This window comes from Poecilia reticulata, chromosome 13 (genome assembly GCF_904066995.2).
Source record: "Poecilia reticulata chromosome 13, P_reticulata-male-v2, whole genome shotgun sequence".
NCBI lineage: Eukaryota > Metazoa > Chordata > Actinopteri > Cyprinodontiformes > Poeciliidae > Poecilia > Poecilia reticulata.
In genome coordinates, this window is record NC_088842.1 from 624,512 (window position 1) to 645,651 (window position 21,140).

The 21,140-nt window shown below is 41.0% G+C and overlaps 1 protein-coding gene across 2 annotated transcripts in view; it reads left to right on the forward strand.

The window, feature by feature from the left end:
- LOC145554576 (uncharacterized) overlaps nucleotides 1-16,427 on the forward strand; it is a 101,883-nt gene extending 85,456 nt beyond the window's left edge. For both annotated transcript variants that reach the window (XR_014090562.1, XM_081614716.1), the window contains 3 exons: nucleotides 13,879-14,016; nucleotides 14,123-14,228; nucleotides 14,307-16,427. The gene's annotated coding sequence lies outside the window, so the exon portion shown is untranslated. The remainder of the gene's footprint in view (nucleotides 1-13,878; nucleotides 14,017-14,122; nucleotides 14,229-14,306) is intronic.
- Nucleotides 16,428-21,140: the final 4,713 nt, after the last annotated feature.

Sequence of the window (21,140 nt, forward strand, 5' to 3'; positions counted from 1 at the left end):
TGAAAAACAAAACTGAACCAATGCGCAGAACCAGAACTACAGCATCTGTAAAAGCTCATTATTACTGTGTGGACAGTCGATATTCTACAAGATGGTTGAACATGGTGGGCTGAGTAAAGAAGAAAAAATAAGACAATGGAGCAGACTCCATAACCTCACTGCTGTTGTAGATTTCTGTTTGATTGCCAGAAACAGCAGCTCTCCCTGATGTATTATCCAATCTATATTATTAGTAATACCTTGTAGGCATGGTTGTGCTCTTTTGATATGCCAACAGAGGATAAAAGCGTCAGTTATTTGATTGTAAATTTAAAAACCTCTCTTTACTCCTCCACTGGTTTGAAGAATCACTTAATATAGATTTTCAGACATTTCTGCTTGCAAGGCTAAAATCTTAGTCTCGTATAGCAAACATTGCTCCTGTTTGCTATATAATGTTAATTGAAGGTGCCATCTTCAGTTAGTATACTTCATAATCTGACTTATTTGCCAAATGAAAACACAGTACATTACTTACAATAAAAGAAACATTTGAACCCATAACTCGGTTTACATTTTATTCCAAAGGACCCAGGCAGCTTCCTGAGTTTTTAGTCTGTCTTCATAAACTGCTTTACCTGGACTTTAGTTGCACAAACAGAGGGAGTGAATGGAAGCAGCTTAAAGTCAGATTTTTCATCATGTAGAACAGTACAATATGAGAATACCATCTCTTGAGCCACTGAGGTCCGGCCCATTTATCCACAGGTACTTCTTTTGCACTGCATGTTTGGTTCTGGAAGTCACTTGATGGTAAGGACTCCCACATATTTCATCCGAATATGTTCCAGTCACTGCGCAGAATGTAAAATGTTAGTTTTCACACCATGCTTTTCTGCAAACAGCTTCTTCTGTAGATGATATTGTCATTTCCATTTCCACCCTGGAGCTGCAAACCATTTGACAGTTTTGTTATAATTTGTACTAAGAATTGTACTAATGTTCATAATTTATTACCACATCAATTAAAAGTTCCTCAAATGTATTCATTTCTCCTGCAGTTACAAAAACTGGGTAGTGGAAGTGAGCTAACTGAAGACAATACTCTACATTTCTGCATAAGACATGACAACAAACTTCTGTCCAGTCAGACCTCACTTTGCACACAGAGCTCTGTCTTCATCACAACTAACTGCTTTTTTTGCCGAAGCTACTGATTCTACTTGGCTTGTGTTGGAACTGTGTGTGTGTGGAGGGGACACGGTGTCTTTCAGCAGCCTATTGTTCATATTCTTCAAGTCAAGGTTTGCCTAAAAGTTGGAGATAATCCAGTAATGGAAAAGTTGATTTTATTTGAAACAAAAGAAGCTGTAAAAATGAGTTCTTGTTGCTGGGTTTAGCGGTACTGCTGTTGGCAGAAACAGAGCAATGTCCACAAATTCCTAGAACACCCAGCTGCATGTAGGATCTTCCTGCCGTGGGACCTGGAAACCTCAACTCAGTCAACTACCTTTATGTTTTCAAGGTTGACAGAATGTAACACACACACTGTAGTAGCACCAAGACACTGCTATTTACCTCACCAGGGGGCTTATTTGCTTAATCGGATTGTTACAGTAGCAGCATGGCTAGATTTGACATGAAAGAAAACAAAATTATGACCTGGGTTTAGATTGAGGGATTTTGTGCAGGATCCAGTGATTTGGTCACAGTTGCACAAAAGACTTGAGTGTTGAGAGAGAAGCTACATAAAGGTGTAGCTCCCAGACTGTCTGCTTTCCAAAAGGAATCCTCTCAATGCCCAACAATCCCATCTCCTGACAGGAGCAGCTTTAGTGACCTGCCTGAATGATGAGGGCCGATGTGAAAACCCAGATGCTTGCACAGGAGGATGCTCTGAGGAGCTGTCCTCCCCTCAAACACAAATAAACATTAGATGCTACATCTAGACTTCCAGCAGTCCCCAAAAACCTTGAGCCTGTCTGCTTTGCCTGCTGTATATTTTATGTTGATACATGTTGAAAGTGTGTGTTTGTGTGAATGTGTGTGTGCTGCTGTAATAGAACAAAGGAATCTCTTTTGCAGAAGCCTGTGGCACCAAGTTTCTGCTCCACAAACGCTGTGAACTGCATGTATTTTTCATGCATTCTTGTACATGCTTCCCGTGTGTGTGTTTCCTTGCACAGTGCTGCACAAGAGAGACCAGACCTCCACTTCGGTGTGTTTGCGTCCCCACGGAGCAACACTTTCGCTGTGGGCTCGGCTGACTTTGGGCCTCCTGCTTTTTGTCAGACCTCTCCTACTTTTCTTTCCTCTGGCTTTAATCTCCTGGAATCCTGCTGCGGAGAATGTGAATCCTGTGCCACACATCTCCTTGCTACATATATTTTTAAGTTTGATTCTGATAGTCAATGATGCATGAAGGAAGGATGCTACAAGATACAGATCGCAGCTGAGACGGTGCATGAGTAATGTATTGTGTTCTGTATCTTGTAGAGGTTTGAGCATAATTGTTGGCTATTATGATCATGTACTGTAATTTTCAATCAGTTATTTGAAAAACAGGTGTGATTATGAGAGGATGTGGTGAAAAGCTTGGCTCAGTTGTCTGGATGGTCTTGTAAATTTTTCAGTGGCTTTGGCAGAGAAGCATCTCTTCATCTTGCATCATCTCCTTTGTTCAACTTTTCTTTTTATACATAGAGACTTTCAATGTAACATCTGGGTGCCAACAGCAGCACTCAGATGTTATCAGCCACTGGCCAATGTAATTGCTGAAGACAGCGTAGGGGTGGGAATTTATCGTATCACTTGTCATTTATCATAATAAATGATAAATTATGATAAATGATTTAAGTATGGTTTTTATCATACTTACCATATGCTTATCATTTGTCATGATAAATGACACGTTATAAGTGTGATAAGAATCCTGATTTATTGTTATCACGACAAAGTCCAGTTAATAAAAAGAAACTGTCCTCATTGTCAGGATTGTTAGTTTTACTATATTCTTCACTATTTTTTCAATGAAAGTATAAATGAATATAAAATAATTTGAAAATGATTTAATGCATTTACTATGTGCAGGTTATAAATAAAAATCCCACTTTGTTTTGTGACTGGTGTCCTAAAGAAGCGTATTGCATATGAATATGTTTTTAGTACTTGTGTTTGTGGAGCTATACCATGTCATGCCATCACTGCCATACAAGAGAAGTAATAAATAGTTCACCGTATTATCACAAAATATTGTGATGAAACTTTAATCGCATATCACTTGTAGGCTGCTTATTATTTCTCAAAAATGTAAACAGCATACACTGTATGTAACCCCATCATGTGTGCCAGTCCATTTCTGCATCCTGTGTTTGTTTGTGTTGTATCCTGTTCCCAGTGCGATATGCCATCTGCAGCTTCAGTATCGCAGCCTACGCCGGGCCGTCACTGTTCTCAGGGCCTAACAAAGACCTCATTGACAAACACAGTCAAGTATTAGAGTTCACAATGAAAGTTTCAGAGCAGAGACTTGGATATTGTTTTACTTATCCACTTTCAGGGTGGCTATTCTTCTCCATTGCAGTGCCCTTAAACTCTGTCCAGAGCCAAAGTTTTTCAAAGGAAAAGCTTCTTTGATATCAAAGTACTGATGCTGCTTTGCTGTTGCACATCTTAAAGCACACTGAGGCAAACTAAGGGATGCAACAATAAAGTGCAGCACACAACATGTTGCTTGATACCGATTGTTTCTATTCACAACCTAAGAGCAGCACATGATGTATGAATAGTGAAGCAAAGCTCATTCTTATTTATTTTTATTATTTTTTGTTGTACTCTGGCTTCCCACAATTTTGTAAATTTGGTTCCTTATTTTTTCATTAAACTTTCTCAAGTCTTTTTGATTGGTGCATTCGGGTCCTTCTACAAACATACAACATGACACTTGTATCATGTCGTCCTTTCAGGGTCACCAGTCTAATGGAAAGAGACTTGGGTGAACCTTGGAAAGTCCATCAAAGGCCAGTGCAGGAACAATAACCATGCACACAAACACTCAAATTTATGGGACGATTTAAAGAGAACAGTTAATCTAACATGTTTTTATGTTTGTGACAAAGCTGGAGTACCCAGACAGAACCCATATCTGTTCAGACAGAACATGCAAACTCCATGCAGAAAAACTCAAGTCTGGTATTGAACCCGAGGACCCTGATGCTACAAGGTAACAGTGATACCGATATGCTCCATGCATGGTGTTTATACTTCTATTTAATTGTTAGATCAGATTATTGTGGCACCTTGAGGCATCTAGAAATTGTACCTAAGGATTAACCAGACTTGTAAGGGTCCATGGTTTTCTTCTGCATGTTGTAGCATTCTTTGATTCTTCCATCAGGTGACTGTTTGATGTCTAATTTGTATTATTTCTATGAGTTTTAATAAAAATATACATTAGCACCTTCACAGTAGATTCAAGAACCTGCAACTGAAGAGATGTCACTGTACTTCTGCCAACGGAAATGTTCCCTTTAGGTAAATCGCTCTTTTTAAATGTACTGCTTCCATGCACCAAGAAAAGGCTTTTTGACTTTTTTACATCACGTGAAAATTCTATACCTTGCATTGCCTAGACATTATAACTGGCTAAACATTCAATCAAGTCTACAAACTCCATCCCTCCATTCATCCATTTTCTTCCACTTGTCCGGGGTCGGGTCGCGGGGGCAGCAGCTTCAGAAGGGAGGCCCAGACTTCCCTCTCCCAGCCACTTCTTCCAGCTCCTCCGGGGGAATCCCAAGGCGTTCCCAGGCCAGCCGAGAGACATAGTCCCTCCAGCGTGTCCTGGGTCTTCCCGAGCCTCCTCCTGGTGGGACGTGCCCGAACACCTCACCAGGGAGGCGTCCAGGAGGCATCCTGACCAGATGCCCGAGCCTCAACTGGCTCCTCTCGACGTGGAGGAGCAGCGGCTCTACTCTGAGTCCCTCCTGGATGACGAGTTCTCACCCTATCTCTAGCGAGAGCCCAGTCACCCTGCGGAGGAACCCATTTCGGCCGCTTGTCCCGTGATCTCGTTCTTTCGGTCATGACCCAAAGCTTATGACCATAGATGAGGTGGGAACGTAGATCGACCGGTAAATTGAGAGCTTCGCTTTTTGGCTCAGCTCTCTCTTCACCATGACGGACCGGTACGCGCCCGCTTCACGGCAGACGCTGCCCCAATCCGCTATCGATCTCCCGCTCCCTTCTTCCTCATTCGTGAACAAGTCCCCAGATACTTAAACTCCTCCACTTGAGGCAAGACGACCCCCCTGACCTGGAGAAGGCACTCTACCCTTTTCCGGCTCAAGACCATGGCCTCGGATTTGGAGGCACTGAGGCTCATCCCGGCCACTTCACACTCAGCCATGAACCACTCCAGTGAGAGCTGCAGATCACGATCTGATGAAGCCAACAGGACCACATCATCCGCATAAAGCAGAGATGCAATCGTAAGGCCACCAAAAGGGATCCCCTCAACACCTCAGCTGTGCCTAGAAATTCTGTCCATGAAAGTAATGAACAGAATCGGTGACAAAGGGCAGCCTTGGCGGAGTCCAACTCTCACTGGAAACGAGCCCGACTTACTGCTGACAATGCGGACCAGACTCTGACACCGGTCATACAGGGACCTGACAGCCCGTATCAAAGGGCCTGGTACCCCTTACTCCCGGAGAACCCCCCACAGGGCCCCCAAGGGACACGGTCGAACGCCTTCTCCAAGACCACACCCTAACCCTAACCCTCTTCCTGAGTCCGAGGTTCGACTATCCGATGGACCCTCCTCTCCAGGACCCCTGAATAGACCTTACCAGGGAGGCTTAAGCGTGTGATTTCCCTGTAATTGGAGCACACCCTTAGGTCCCCCTTTTTAAACAGGGAGACCACCACCCCAGTCTGCCAATCCAGGGGAACTGCCCCCGATGTCCATGCGATATTGCAGAGTCGCGTGAGCCAACACAACCCTACAACATTCAGACCCTTAAGGAACTCCGGGCGGATCTCATCCACCCCCGGGGTCCTGCCACCAAGGAGCGTTTTGACCACCTCAGCGACCTCGTCCCCAGAGGCTGGAGAGCCCAAACCAGAGTCCCAAGGCTCAGCTTCCTCAACAGTTGGTGGGATTGAGTAGGTCTTCGAAGTATTCCGCCCACCGGCCCACAACGTCCCGAGTTGAGGTCAGCAGCACACCATCCCCACTATAAACAGTTTTGGTGCTGCACTGCTTCCCCTTCCTGAGATGCAGGATGGTGGACCAGAATCGCCTCGAAGCCATACGGAAGTCTGCCTCCATGGCCTCTCCAAACTCCTCCCACACCCGAGTTTTTGCCTCAGCAACCACCTGAGCCACATGCCGCTTCACCCGCCGGTACCCATCAGCTGCTTCTGGAGTCCCACAGGCCCAAAAAGGCCCAATAGGACTCCTTCTTCAGCTTGACAGCATCCCTCACTGAAGTTGTCCACCAACGGGTTCGAGGGTTGCCGCCGCAACAGGCACCAACAACATTGCGGCCGCAGCTCCGATAGGCCACCTCGGCAATGGAGGTATGGAACATGGTCCACTCAGACTCAAAGTCCCCCACCTCCCCCGGAACGTGTTCGAAGTTCTGCCAGAGATGGGAGTTAAAGCTCCGTCTCACAGGGGACTCCGCCAGACGTTCCCAGCAGACCCTCACTGCATGTTTGGGCCTGCCAGGTCTGACCGGCTTCCTCCCCCACCACCGGAGCCAACTCGTCACCAGGTAGTGGTCAGTGGACAGCTAGCTCCGCACCTCTCTTCGCCCGAGTGTCGAAGACATACGGCCGCAGATCCAATGAAACGATGACAAAATCGATCATCGAACTGCGGCCTAGGGTGTCCTGGTGCCAAGTGCACATATGGACACCCTTATGCTTGAACATGGTGTTCGTGACGGACAATCCGTGACGAGCACAGAAGTCCAACAACAGAACACCACTCGAGTTCAGATCTGGGGGGCCGTTCCTCCCAACGACGCCCCTCCAGGTCTCACCGTCATTGCCCACGTGAGCGTTGAAGTCCCCCAGTAGAACAAGGGAGTCCCCAGGAGTGGCACTCTCCAGTACCCCTTCTAAGGACTCCAAAGAGGGTGGGTAATCTGAACTGTTGTTCGGCCCGTAAGCACAGACAACAGTCGGAACCCGTCCCCCCACCCATAGGCAGAGGGAGGCTACCCTCTCGTTCACCGGGGTAAACCCCAACGTACAGGTGCCGAGATGGGGGGCATCAAGTATGCCCACTCCTGCCCGGCGCCTCTCACCGTGGGCAACTCCAGAGTGGAAGTACGTCCAGCCCCTCTCAAGGAGACTGGTTCCCAAACCAGGGCCATGCGTTGAAGTGAGGCCAACTATTTCTAGCCGGAACCTCTCAGCCTCGCACACTAGCTCCGGTTCCTTCCCCACCAGAGAGGGGACATTCCACGTCCCAAGAGCCAGCTTCTGCAGCCGAGGATCAGACCACCAGGGTCCCCTCCCTTGGCTGCCACCCGTACCACATAGCACCCGACCCTTTTGGCCCTTCCGACAGGTGGTGAGCCCATTGGAAGGGGGACCCACGTCTCCTCTTCAGGCTGAGCCCGGCTGGGCTCCGTGGGTAAAAGCCTGGCAACCAGGCGCTCGCCATCGTGCCCCACCTCCAGGCCTGGCTCCAGAGTGGGGCCCCAGTGACCCACATCCGGGCGAGGTTACACCAGATCCAAAGTTCGTCTCCATCATAAGGGTCTTCAGGCTGCACTTTGTCTGGTTCCTCACCTAGGACCTGTCTGCCTTGGGCCACCCTACCAGGGGCATAAAGCCCCAGACAGCATAGCTCCTAGGGTCATTGGGACACTCAAACCCCTCCACCACGATAAGGTGGCAGCCCGAGGAGAGGAAGTCTCCTCGGAAGTCTACAAACTAAATTAATTAAAAATATTACCTTTTCCTTTGTGACAATGTGATTGGCAGTGTTGTTATTTTTCACTCTGTTCTCTCAAAGGTCCATGGCAATTCTGATGATTGCCCAGAAGCCAAACTGTAATCATTCCATGCACTGCACTTGTGCAGAAAGAAAGATACTGTTTCCCATTTCTGTCCTAGAAAATTTCTGCGAGCTTCTTTGTGAATTCTGTTTGAAGCTGCAACTTGACAGCTTCATTTGTGAAGTGTCTCAATTAAGTGGAATATTCCTGCCGACATATCTCGACTCCCAGACTGTCTCACTAAAACATGAAAGCCAAAGCTTAAGGAAGTCATCACACACCTCGAGAGAAAGAAACCGACACACATGCATGCATATGCACAGATGCAAAACTAAAAATAGAGACAGCTATCCCACTAACGCTGGTTAATGCTCTTCACCCAGACAGTTTGATTTGCATATCTTTAATGTGGCTTTTTCTCCTTTCTGCTATCCCTTTTTGAGTTTCTCCTTTTTTCACTCCCAATCTTTCAGTCTTGTGTGAAACTGTCTACTTTCTCATTGTAATTCTCAGGAGGGCTTGCAGCGCATACAGGGAGTGAGCTTTTTGTATTCAAAAAGAGAGAGAAAAAAGCAGGCTAAAAAGATTGGAACAACTGTGGTAATTAGAGATTTTGGATGGGTGAGACAACCTCAGCACCACCCACTCCACCTTCCTCTCCCACTGTCTGTCCCTCTCAGGTCTTTCAGGGCACTGTAATGGCCTCCATCTGGCCTGGAAGAAGAGGGGGGCTGGCAGGGAAGGGGAGGGCGGAGAAAAGCATTGAGTCGCTGTGCTGTGGGGCAACTTTTAGCCATCTGGGACTAACCACTCTCTATCTCTTTAAGACCACTTCTCAACTGTCCCAACCAACCAGCGGGCACTCAGTTTGGATGCATGCTATGAGTGTGTCAGTAGTGGGGGAAAAAAGCTCTGTTCTGCTTGTTACATAAAATCTGGGCATTAAACAAAGGTATCTAGAATTGTGGTTTCGAGTTAAGCAAAATCCAGTGGTGGAGAAAGCACTCAAAAAATTTACTTAAGCAAAAGTAAAAATACAGACAAAACTATACTCAAGTAAAAGTAAAAGTACCACATTAACATTTTACTTAAGTAAAAGTTAAAAAATACTGGCTTTTAAAAATACTTAAGTAGTAAAAGTACTTGCTGAATAATACCTAATTGCTAATATCATTAAGTGTGCAGACCATATTTAATTTTAATACATCAGAAATGTGCCAATTTAATGAATGCCACAGATAAAGCATGTTGTGTTTACTCTCTGTAACATAGTTTAGACTTACTGTAGATATGTGATTCTATGCATTATAATTTCAGGGACGGAAACATCTTGTCTCCTGTCCTAAAATAAAATGGACTTCACTTTTTTTGCATTTATGCATTCTGCTTGTCTACTTTTCTGTATTCCTTCTACTTTTACTGGTTTTACTATCTTTTAAGGTCTTCTAAAATGTTTAATCAATTTTAGCAATTCATATATCAAAATGCTCTGCCTCTTCTGACCCTTTATGATTTTTGTTTAGCTATGTTTTACAACTTCAAATATTTCTGATTTTTCTGCTTCTGCTAATTTAAGCTTATTGCTGTTTCACTGTTCAGTTGTTTCAACTATTTCTGGTTTTGCACTAATTTCCTCTTGTGCTAATTATGCTCTTTCTTAAACTCTTTCACTTTTTGACTTTTTCAAATAATTCAGGTTGCACACAAACTTCTGCTTCTTCAGCTGAATTCTGGTATACCTTTCCTAAGTTTCATTAATACATTATATATATATATATATATATATATATATATATATATATATATATATATATATATATATATATATATGTAATTAGTCAGCGACGTGCAGTGAGGTTCATAGCTGGTGAGGCTATGAACCTTTTGTGCTGTTCTTAACAGCAAAGGGAGAAACCGTTAAAGTACAACTGAAAACCGCGTCTTTCTATGGCTAGCTCGCTGTTACCGTCTCTTACTCTGCAGTTGTGGAGTCACAATGAGCGCCCCCAGCGATGAGGCATGAGAATCGCCTGCCTCACCTCGAATCTGTTCTCTGCCGTTTCTGATTGCTCCTCAACACACGAATCACATTAAACACACAGTTGGTGACAATAAAAACACAGTACATTAAATACATAAGTTAAATTATGGAAAATCACCTCATACATTAAATGTTTTTAACCATTTTATTGGCGACGTACAGACAGGAGGAGCATGCTCTCATAAAATAGAAACCGGTGTAGTTAGCAAGAAGTTGCGCTATCCCAGGTGAGACTCAACTCGCTGCTGCCTCACCGGCTTGGCTTCCAAGCATTTGAATGGGAAAATGCCTTCTACTTCTTCTGGTTTTATTATCTTTTAGCTTGTCTACTCTTCTGTATGCCTTCTACTTCTCCTGGATTTACTATCTCTTAAGGTATTCTGAAATCTTTCATCAATTTTAGTAAATCATTAATCAAACTGCTTTGCCTCTACTGTTCCTTTATGCCTTTTTGTTTTGCTATGTTTCACTGCTTCAAATATTTCTGGCTTTGTAATAATTTCTGCCTTTCCTATTTTATTCTTTTTCCTATGTTGCTATGTTTCACTGTTCCAACTGTTTCAATTATTTCTGGTTTTGTACTGATTTCCGCTTCTGATAAATGTATGCTTTTTGATTTATTTCACTGTTCAACTGTTTAAACTATTTGTATTTCTTCTGCTTTCTTTGACTTCTTATGATTTTCTCTACTTTTTCTTGCATTTCTGCAGCAGACATTCTGCAAATATGCATTCTCACGGCTGTTTTGCTAGGAACAGCTATTTTTCTAGTCAGTGAGAATGCATTCAATGCATTCTCACTGACTAGTGTTTCTGTTTTTCTTTATTATTATTCAGTATTCCGTACGTTTTTCATTCGTTAACTACTTTAACTACTATCTTTCACTAATTGTACTAATTCATATATCAAAATGTTCAGCTTCTTCAGGAGATTTATGATATATCTTTTGGTAAACTTCACTATTGCACTTTTTGAAATAATTGCCCTTTTGTGCAAATCTTTTGCCCCATTTAAATTTATGGTGGAATTCAGTAACTGCCGTCTGTTACTAGAGTGTGTACTCCGGTAACTGCCGTTTTAAAACTTTTTCTGTTTTTTACAAACAAAATTACCCGTGTTTTAAATCAAGCTTTAAGATAATGTATGAAACTTCATGCGCAAAATAAAATATACTATTTTATTTTGCGCATGAAAATAAAGAGAAATAGAGAGATTTAATGCTTTCATCATTGGATTTAATGAAAACATTAAATCCACCGTTGGGTTTGCGTTCGCCTCCATGGTCGCTGGCTTCCGTGATGCTGGTATTTCTTCAATATGACGCTTGCGTCAATGTGATTGGTTGGGTGTTGAAATCTGACAACGATTGCTAATGTCTGTGACCTGAAGTAACCTTGCCATTTTTGTACAGCAAATTTTTAGACGCTGAATTTGAGACAGCGAATTTGAGCAAGTTGAATTTTTAGGACAATGAAAATATTGCATTTGAATTTTTAAAAGTTTAATTTTTTAAAATGCTGAATTTTTTAACACAAAGTGATGAAAATGTCATCACTTTGAAATAGGAATGTGAATTTTTTTAACAAATGATAATTGCAAACATGTACAAATAATGACACTGAATTTTTTTATTGAAAAAGTAAGCACAAATGTACAACATTCAAGTTTCAGAAACATTTTTTATTCAAATTCTGATGGCACATGTTTACTTCCATAGAACACTCAGTTATTATAGAGGAGGGCTGAGTTGGCAGTTAAGAACTACAACATGGTGGAACTCTGAGTCACTACAGAAGGAGGGTGAACAGAATGTTATAACTACAGACAGGGCAGAATTTTCTGGGCATTATATAACTGGTTTAACCCAACCACTGTTACACATTGGATTAGTGTGGCCATTTAAAATTAAGTTTACCGAAAATTTTAAAATAAAAGCCTGCATATTTCTCTCAGGCCTTTATTATGTTTTTCTCTCAGGTTAATGCAGAGAAAGCTACAGATATAAATTGCAGCACTATCGGAGACAAGAAATTGCCCTCTTATATGCTTCAAACGGTTTTTGGATCACTCTTGCGGATTCTGAACAGGAAGTAGCTGTTTGGACTGATTTGTTCAGAAAAACTAACTGCTTCAAACAGTTAGAATTCAATCTCTCCCTGTGTGTCTCACTCACATGATAGTTGAGCTGCTCTTTAGAACTACAATGACTGAAGGTCAGAACTACAACATGGTGGAACTCTCACATACCACACATTAGGACTGAGCTGGCATTTAGAACTACTTGCTGTTTGGGGCGTTATATAGCTAACTGTTACACGTTAGATTAATGTGGCCATTTATCCAATGTGTAACAGTAATGAAGCTTGCTGAAAATTTCAAAATAAAAGCCTTGACATGTTTCACATCAGGTAATTGCTCTTTTGGGCTTTATGTGACTGGTTTAAACAAACTACTGTTACACATTGAATTGGTGAGGTAGTTAAAATGAAGCTTACTGAAAGTTTCAAAATAAAAGTCTGCATATTCCTCTCAGGTGCAATAATATTAGCCTTTTTGATGTTTTTTTTTTCAGGATAGTGAACTGCCTCAGTGTGCTTCAGATTAACATGGGTGGATTCACAGCTACCTAAAGTTAACAATCAAACTGCAGAGTGAGACAATAAAAATACACGGACTCAGCTTCCAACAGCTAACGTAGCATAGCTCACATAAACTTTAGCTCCCGCTAACAGAAACATATGAGTATCAAAATACCAGACATATAAAACCTGAAATCATTTATAATTATTCCATGTCTCATTATAATCAGAGAGAAAAGCCTGCAGGTTTAGCTCCTACTGACTTCAGAGGACAGACCACCAGGACGCTCCGTCTTGCTTCTGGGTTTGCCTGGATATTTTTCCAGCCAGCGAACCATTCTGCCACCTAGTGGTCCTTTTTCAGACCACTTGGTCTCCTGTACCGCTCAAAAACGCACAATATGTCCTAAATAATTTTAGGATATTATAAGGAAGTGCTGAGATACACCGTTTTCCACCGAACTAACGTATTTGCCACTTCGGCACAGTGCGAAATGTCAGAGGATAAAAACACTACACTCAGAGCAAAACTCAGATGTCCCAGCTTTTACTAGCATGTAAACGCATCATCTGCACATAAATCTATGAGCGTCCCCGAAGCGTGAAATGAGTCTCAAAAATAGTTGTGCACTCGGAACCGGATCTGTGTGTAAATGCAGTTTTGTGTGTGTGTACCAGGTGATTTGTGTGTACTTTTTCAACATGTATAGGCGTAGGAGGAGGTTTATTTTTTAAAGTTTACAAATCCAGTATTACACACGCAAAGATATTTTGAGACTATTTTCACTCCATATAAAAGTTATATAAATTAAGCAGTGATTGTTCCTATTAAGTATTTCTGGATTCCAAGTTCATAGTTATTCTAATTCTGATTCCATTTCTGGGCTGTATAATATTGATCTAAATAGTGCGTATTCCACAATTTCTATTACTGCATGGAGGTTCTGTTTTAATATAGTTTTCTTCATAAACTGGTTTTAATTAAGCTCAGTATGCCAAAGACACTTTGATATTGTGAGGATGTTGTTTTTATTTTCAACATATTTTTGCAGTCTGAGAATGAACCTCCACATTGTCTTTGTGATGGAAGGCTTTTTATTTTTTACTGAGCAGCTGGCCACATTTTTACCAATAGCAAAAACTGGGGTGTTTCCAACACCAAGTGCTTAATAAACACGATTTAGTTTTAAAATAACTGGACAGAATTTATTCCCCTTGTTAATCTAACATTTCTCTTTCATACATTTTATTTGTTGACTTTCAGGGCCCTGTGATGGACTGGTGACCTGTCCATGGTGAACCCTGCCTCTCACCTGATGGCTGCTGGAAATGGGCACCACCAGCCCCCCTCACCATCCTGCAAGGATCAGTGTGTTCAGATCATGGATGGAAAGATTTTAAGGTAGTTTGTCTCCTTAAGTCCACACTTAAAACAGCTTCATAGTTATTGCCAACATCAACTGACTATGATATTGATGACTATTTTTTTCTACTTCTAACATAAACAGGCAAAGACGACACCCAGAAATGTTTTTCCACTCAAGGCATCCGGTCCCAATCATCATCAGTTCTAATGATGTCACATACATGGCGAGTACAAAACATCTTAAAATTGTAAGTATTATTTTTTTCTGTACTCTTTAAAATACAAATGCTTTCTCTGTTTAATTGCTCTATTGTTCTTTTTTGTAGGTTTCTGTAAAGTGCACTGGTCCAGTGAATGGGAATGTTCTGTCATTGATCCTTACTGTTCTTAGGAAGGAGAAATGTCAGTTTGTCTGCAGTAATACTGGGACACTGTGACATTGAATTAAAACAATACTTTGTCCTTGATGAAACAGTTTTCACATTTCCTCTAAGTGTACCTATCGTTTTATTGTGCTAATTTTTTATAAGCATGTTGTCTGTAAACTTTGACTGTAATGACAATTTGTACAATTCTGTGATAGTATATTGGCAACGTACTCTTGAAATATATGAATTTATTGAATACACAATGTAATTTGTTACACCTGTAAAGTGTGTTGTAATTGATCCTTCTGTGTCCTGGTAGCCTACTGGTAGTCTAAACACAATATGTCAACCAGAGTAACACAGGAGTTTAGCGAAGATGGTTGCTTTTTGTGGTGATTGAGAAAAGAACTAATGATGAAGGATGTTGGAATTGGCCTTTTGTGGCTACATTAAAGCAGCTTTGCCACTTTGACCAGCAGAGGCTCAGCATTTAGAATGAGGCATAACAGGCATTGGACTGAGAAATAGTTCCCTATGATGAGCCTCAGCAGATGCTCATTTCCACCAGGTGTTTGCTAATTCCTGCTGCTGCTAGTTTGGAGGAGCTTGTGATGGGAGGGGAGGTTCTGTGGGGAGTGGCCTCAGCTGGAGACTGCAGCTCCAAGGAAGAGCTTTGTGTAAACAGGCAGCACTTAGCAAGAACCAAATGGTTGCCACGGGAGATGCAATTATTCCTTAAACATGCATAACAGAATCAAAGCAATGGGTATATTTTTGACGAGGGAACAACAGGATATAAAGATGAAAAAAAGTTGACTTGACATAACTGTTAAGTCAAACCGACTGTTTTGGATTGAAACTTGGCATCAGGAAATTGATCATTTTTAACTGACTGACTCAGAATGAGGACAAAAATTCCCTCCTTCTTGCAGAGCAACACAGTTCTGTGCCATCACTGGAAGGACAACACAATTTCAGATGGAAAAATATAAACACATTTTTTTATTTAATTATACACCTAATTTTTTTTTGTTAATTGACCAATTTAGATGGTTGTTAAAGGATCAGGTTATCAGGATGATTGATGAAAAAGTTTATTATACTCTGTTGTGTGGGTTGATCAATCAAATCATGGCTCTCAGTTCCAGTCTTATTGCTATCACACATTTAGCAGTTTTTAAACTGCAGACTGTTCTCCACGGCCCTGAAAGAATGTCTGAGTCTCACTGCTTACCGTGTTTTGTGCTCCTCTCCCTGGTTTAATACTAGCCTTTCTACTGGCTCTGTGGAATTTTTGTGGGTATTGTATTTCATGATGAATGTCAGTGCCTCTGAATGTGAGTAGACGATTTTCTTTTTATTTCTCTACTATAAGATTGGTTTGCAGTGTGCACAGTGTTTAGAGTGCACGCTACATTAATTCCTTTCTCTCTTTCCTCGATTTCACTCCTCTGCAGCAACAGTACCCAGACACTGCCTTACAAATGCATGATTTGTACTGGTGTGGCAGGAGAGTGATGGGGGATGGGGATGGCAAAAATATCGACTGGCAGAGTAACGAATAGCAGGCAGCTTCGCTTGGGGATTGATAAATGGAAATAGCAGGACGAGAGAAGAAGAGGAGGAGAGGAAGACGGGAAGGACACAAAGAGGACATGTTTATGTCAGGCAGTTCCAAATCCTGGAAAAAGCAAGATTCCCGAGGCAGCTATGTTCTTGTTGTTGTGACGTTTTCGCAGCACATTTTTTACAAAAGTCCTGAAGAAAGGAAGACTATAAAAGGAACGAATTAGCTTAACTAAAGATTTGATTCCTTAAACATTGATCTGAACAGTGATTTCTAAGTTTACCCATGTCCTTTATAAAGAAACAGATCATAGAAAAGGGAAACTTTTGGCCATTTTGTAGAATAAGATATTTGGTGTTATTGGGTCTATAATTGCTATTAAGTTATATTGCCTATATTTTTAAAAACAATAAAATCTGAAGTCAAGGCGATGATTATGTAACTAAGCAAGGTCAAGATCTGATATAAAAATAATTAATTATTACAAAAGATGCATTTCAATTTTAAAAATATGGATCTATAAGTTGTTTTTTTTTTTATTATTCAATTTAAATGATATATATATATATATATATATATATATATATATATATTTTTTTTTTTTAGAGTGTTGGTTGTGTTTAGAATGCCAAGACTCAGATTTATTTGATCATTCGGATAATTGTCTACTGATTCATTAGTAGTTTAAATAATTAGTTTGTCGCCATTATAATAATTCTATCTGTGATGATAATCGCAGATCATCATCACAGATCATCATCATCACTAAACTTGACTAAAAGGCAACTAAAACCGTCTATTTTCATTTTTACTGTAAAAAGATAAAGGATCTGCCATGTTTGCTTTGATCCTGTCCAAAAGTTACTTTTCAGCTGCTGCAAGTCAGCAAAGCCATTTTTTGAAGTCAAATGAAACAGTGCTGGGATGTCTGAGGTTGAGAAGAAATGTCGATCTCCAGCAAAATGTTGATTTGCTGGAAATGACAAATCAACACAACTAGGTGAAGTGTAAAAAGATCATGAGGATTGTTCTGGCAGCTGAAGGAGGAGCAGCTTATCCTGCTGTCTCCCGTCCTTACTGATAACTTTGCTTGTGAATTATTTTTAAAGTCACAATTTTTATGGTTTTATTCACATTATCGACATCATAACTGGATTACTTCAAACCTAAAAACCGGGAGATTTTCTCACTTTTATTTTTACCTCACTTTTCTTCACCTCCAAGTTGAACTAGGGCAAAATGCCCCCGTCCGACCCCAAGGACATTAGCAGTATTCTACAACGACTCCAGTTTTTAGAAACAAAGATTCAACTGCTGGAGGTGAACTTTGAGATCAACGCTACCTGTGGATATGAAACAACTCTTCCTCAAATCAGCAGAGAGGTCGTACACCCCGCACCAAGCAGCTCACCCTGGATCGCTCAGGGAGCCAAGCCGAAACAAAAGTCTCACACTGTAGATCCCATGAGACGACTAACGGGGAGAACCCCTCACCTGGACGAATCAACGTGGCCGGCTCTGAGCAGAAACCCACCTTCAACCATCAGCAATGAGGCTAAACCAACACATCCACTGCACAAAGCTCCGAAGGACAAAGTGACCACCAGGAAAACGAAAGGTATGCCAAGAGTGCTTATTGTTGGAGATGAGGCAGTAAATGGAATCAGTCATGTTTGGAATCCACCTGTTTAGAGTTGTTTAGAGCTAAATAAAGTGCGGGTTTTGATGTCTTCCATGTTTTTACGTTTTAATGATGTAAAGCCCCCCGGAAAACGTCCCAGTTAAACAACGTTTAACTAAAGTTCTACGGGGTTTAGAGTCCCAGTTGACGGCGTTCAACTAAAAACCTAGAGGTTGGAGTCAGTTACAGAAACGTAGGTGAATTTTAAAAGGGCTACATCTGAGGTTTTGAATATCCTTGTTAAACAGCGTTTTACTTAAACTGAGTTTTTTTTAAATCTCTCTCTTTCTCACTGTTTCTTCAATGTCACATGCTTTTTTTATTTTAATTATGTAAAGCACTTTGAAATGCCTTGCTGCTGAAATGTGCTATATAAATAAAATCTGATTGATTAAAGCAGGGGTGTCAAACTCCAGTCCTCAAGGGCCGCTGTCCTGCAGTGTTTAGATGTGCCACAGGTACAAAACACTGGAATGAAATTACTTAATTACATCCTCTTTGTGTAGGTAAGTTCTCCAGAGCCTTGCTAATGACCTAATTATTCTATTCAGGTGTGGTGCAGCAGAGGCACATCTAAAAGTTGCAGGACACCGGCCCTCGAGGACTGGAGTTTGACACCCCTGGATTAAAGTGTAAAAAGATAATGAGAGGGCATAATATGATATAATGTGTTTAAAAGCGGTCGCTCAGGAGTCAGACAGGATTCTGCTGCTCTTGTATATCAGTTGTAAGCAAAGAAAACTGCAAGAAGGAAGAAGACAACAAATGTACAGATGTTTATTCCAGTATATGGAATCTGCATTTTACAGTTTCTGTTTTTGAAAAGGTTTTGCTGAGTTTTACACATCAGGATCAGGGCAGTATCTTTTTTTTAACAATCAAATGTTGCTAAGCATTTTTTCCCTTTTGTCTTTTTCTCTTTAGATCTTAGAAAATTATTTGACTTTTAATTTTCTTTCAGCCAAATTCCAGAGAAAAACCATCTTAAAATGTTTGAAAAATGAGGCAATTATTGGCTCGGCATAAGAATAAAAAAGTTTTTCCCTCGATATTCCAGCAGATTTTAGCCCTTTAAGTCGTTCATTCGGTTAGCCTCACAACTGACAAGGTATGGTTTTAGTGAACTTGTAAATCATGAAGTAGTTTGCATAGTTAATTTATATATTAAAATAATATATTAACTTCTGGTACAATCTCTTCAGAGCCCACACATCCTGAACACAAGCTGTTTAGACTTTTACTTTCAGGTCGGCGCTGATTTTGATGAAGTTACATTTTATGACTTGGTCAAACTTATTTTTAACATGGACGTCCAACCAGAGGAGTTTATAATAGAAAAGATGGAGTCTGATAGTTAAGGAGCTTTTGCCATCATATCCAAGTTAACATAATTCAGGATGAGAATGCGATTAAAATGGTGTCAAATGTGTAGACATTTATTTTGATTTTAAAAATACAACTTAACCACTATTGAATATTAGCTCTAAAGTGTACATTATCTATTAAATAGATAATAGATTGAGATTAACAGATTTGAGGGATTGAAATAAATAATGTGAGGAACATCCTAAAAGTTTTGTTAATTGAGTACATTTCGAAAACTGGTGGGAATTTGGGCTTCTTTTTCTTTTCCTTGTTAAACAGCAATAATTTATATCTGGAAATGTTCATTAAAATCTACCTAAATAAAATGCAAGCAAATATTAGTTACATTCTAACAGGTTTTCTTTTCAGTGTCTGTTGGAGCCAAAACACTATTTATGGAGTTGTTTTTGTGAAAGGATCTTGGCGCCTCTTTGGTCAAACTGACCTGACTCTTTCCTTCCATGTGCGTGCAAAGCGCTAATGGAACCAAAACATGACTTGGAAAAAATGCTGTTTAAACAAGATAAAATCAACAGTTTGAGATAAATTGGTCTATCCGGCAGTTCTGAGATGGAGCAAATGTTGGGTTCTTGAAATCTCAAGTATCTTAAAGGTCGTCCAATACACAGTCAGTATAAAGCGTGCCAGAAGCTTTCTGCAAAACAACAGTAGCAAGTCATTGGTTGAAACTTTCCAACACACACCAATGAAGATGAGAGGGTATAAAGAGGGTTGATGTTAAGGATGCGGGGAGATTTTTCTGTTGAGACTATGGAAGATTTTTGAGTATTGAACTGATGAAACTGGAATGAGGAATCTGTGGTAGTGTAATAAATCTCCGGCTCGTCTATGGCCTAGTAGCAAGAACTACGTCTCTGTGCGTTTTTTCTTTTACTTATATATTTAAGAGTAAAGCCACCTGTCAATTCTTCAATAAAAATGGTGACCCCGGACGTTTGATCGAACAAATCGAACAGCCAGAAGAAGGTTGACTCGCTTCAGCCTGACTGCGAACGGGAGGCCATCTGGGCCCACTTACAGAAAAAGAGGTAAGATTTTATCTCTTTTATTTGTTAAAAAACAGAACGGTTTCCTGTCTGCTGGCGGTCTGAAGTGCTAAAAAGTGTGATTAAGTTCTTTCTGCTTATCATAGGCAAGTTTTTTTCTTTGCGCAAAGAATGAGCTGCCAAAAATCTGAGATTCATAGGCACCTCATACATTCTGGAAATAAGCAGCTCAGAAAATAAACACTTTTTCAGTCTGGTCTCACCCATTTTGGTGACGCTAAGAAGGAATTTTCCATTTATAAGTTACCATTTATCAGCCAACCTGGTGTAGTTCTCCTGAACAGGCACTTTCGTTGAGCTGACTAATAAATAATATATCACAATTTGTTAAATTTGGCAGGAGGCCAAGAACCTTAACTTTAACATAACCAGCTGAGCCACGAAGAGAGATTGGGATCTCTGTGAAAAGCGCTAAAGAATAACAATAAAAGAGGCCAGTTCTCTTCTATGTGAGACCACCGAGTTTCTCATGAGAGACAGTGAGTTTGACCAAAGAGGTGCCAAGATCCATCCATCCCTTGTCCCTTAGTGGGGTCAGGAGGGGTGCTGGTTCCTCTCCAGCTAAAGTTCCAGGTGAGAGGTGGGGTCACCCTGGACAGGTCGCCAGTCTGTCGCAGAGAACACAGAGACACACAACCATGCACACACACTCACACCTAGGGACATTATGGAGAGGCCAATTAACCTGACAGTCATGTTTTTTGGAGCGTGGGAGGAAACCAGAGTACCTGGAAAAAACCCACCATGCACAGGGAGAACATGGAGACTCCATGCAGAAAGACCGGGGTCGGGAATCGAACCGAGAACCTTCTTGCTGCAAGGCAACAGCTCTACCAACTGAGCCACTGTGCAGCCTGGCACCAAGATCCTTTCGCAAAAACAATAGCATTTCGGCTCCAACATAATCCCCCCTATTCCGCTTTCAAGTGCAATCCTAATATAACCTTAGCAGTTGTTTTTGTTAATTGCTATACTAAGTTTACACGGCTTCCTGTGAACATAACTCTATATGTAAACCTTAGAAATATATAAGAAAATCACTTAAAAGTAGAATAAAATGAATAGTGGGGGTAAACATTGTTCCTGTAGCTAATATAATAATTCCAATACAT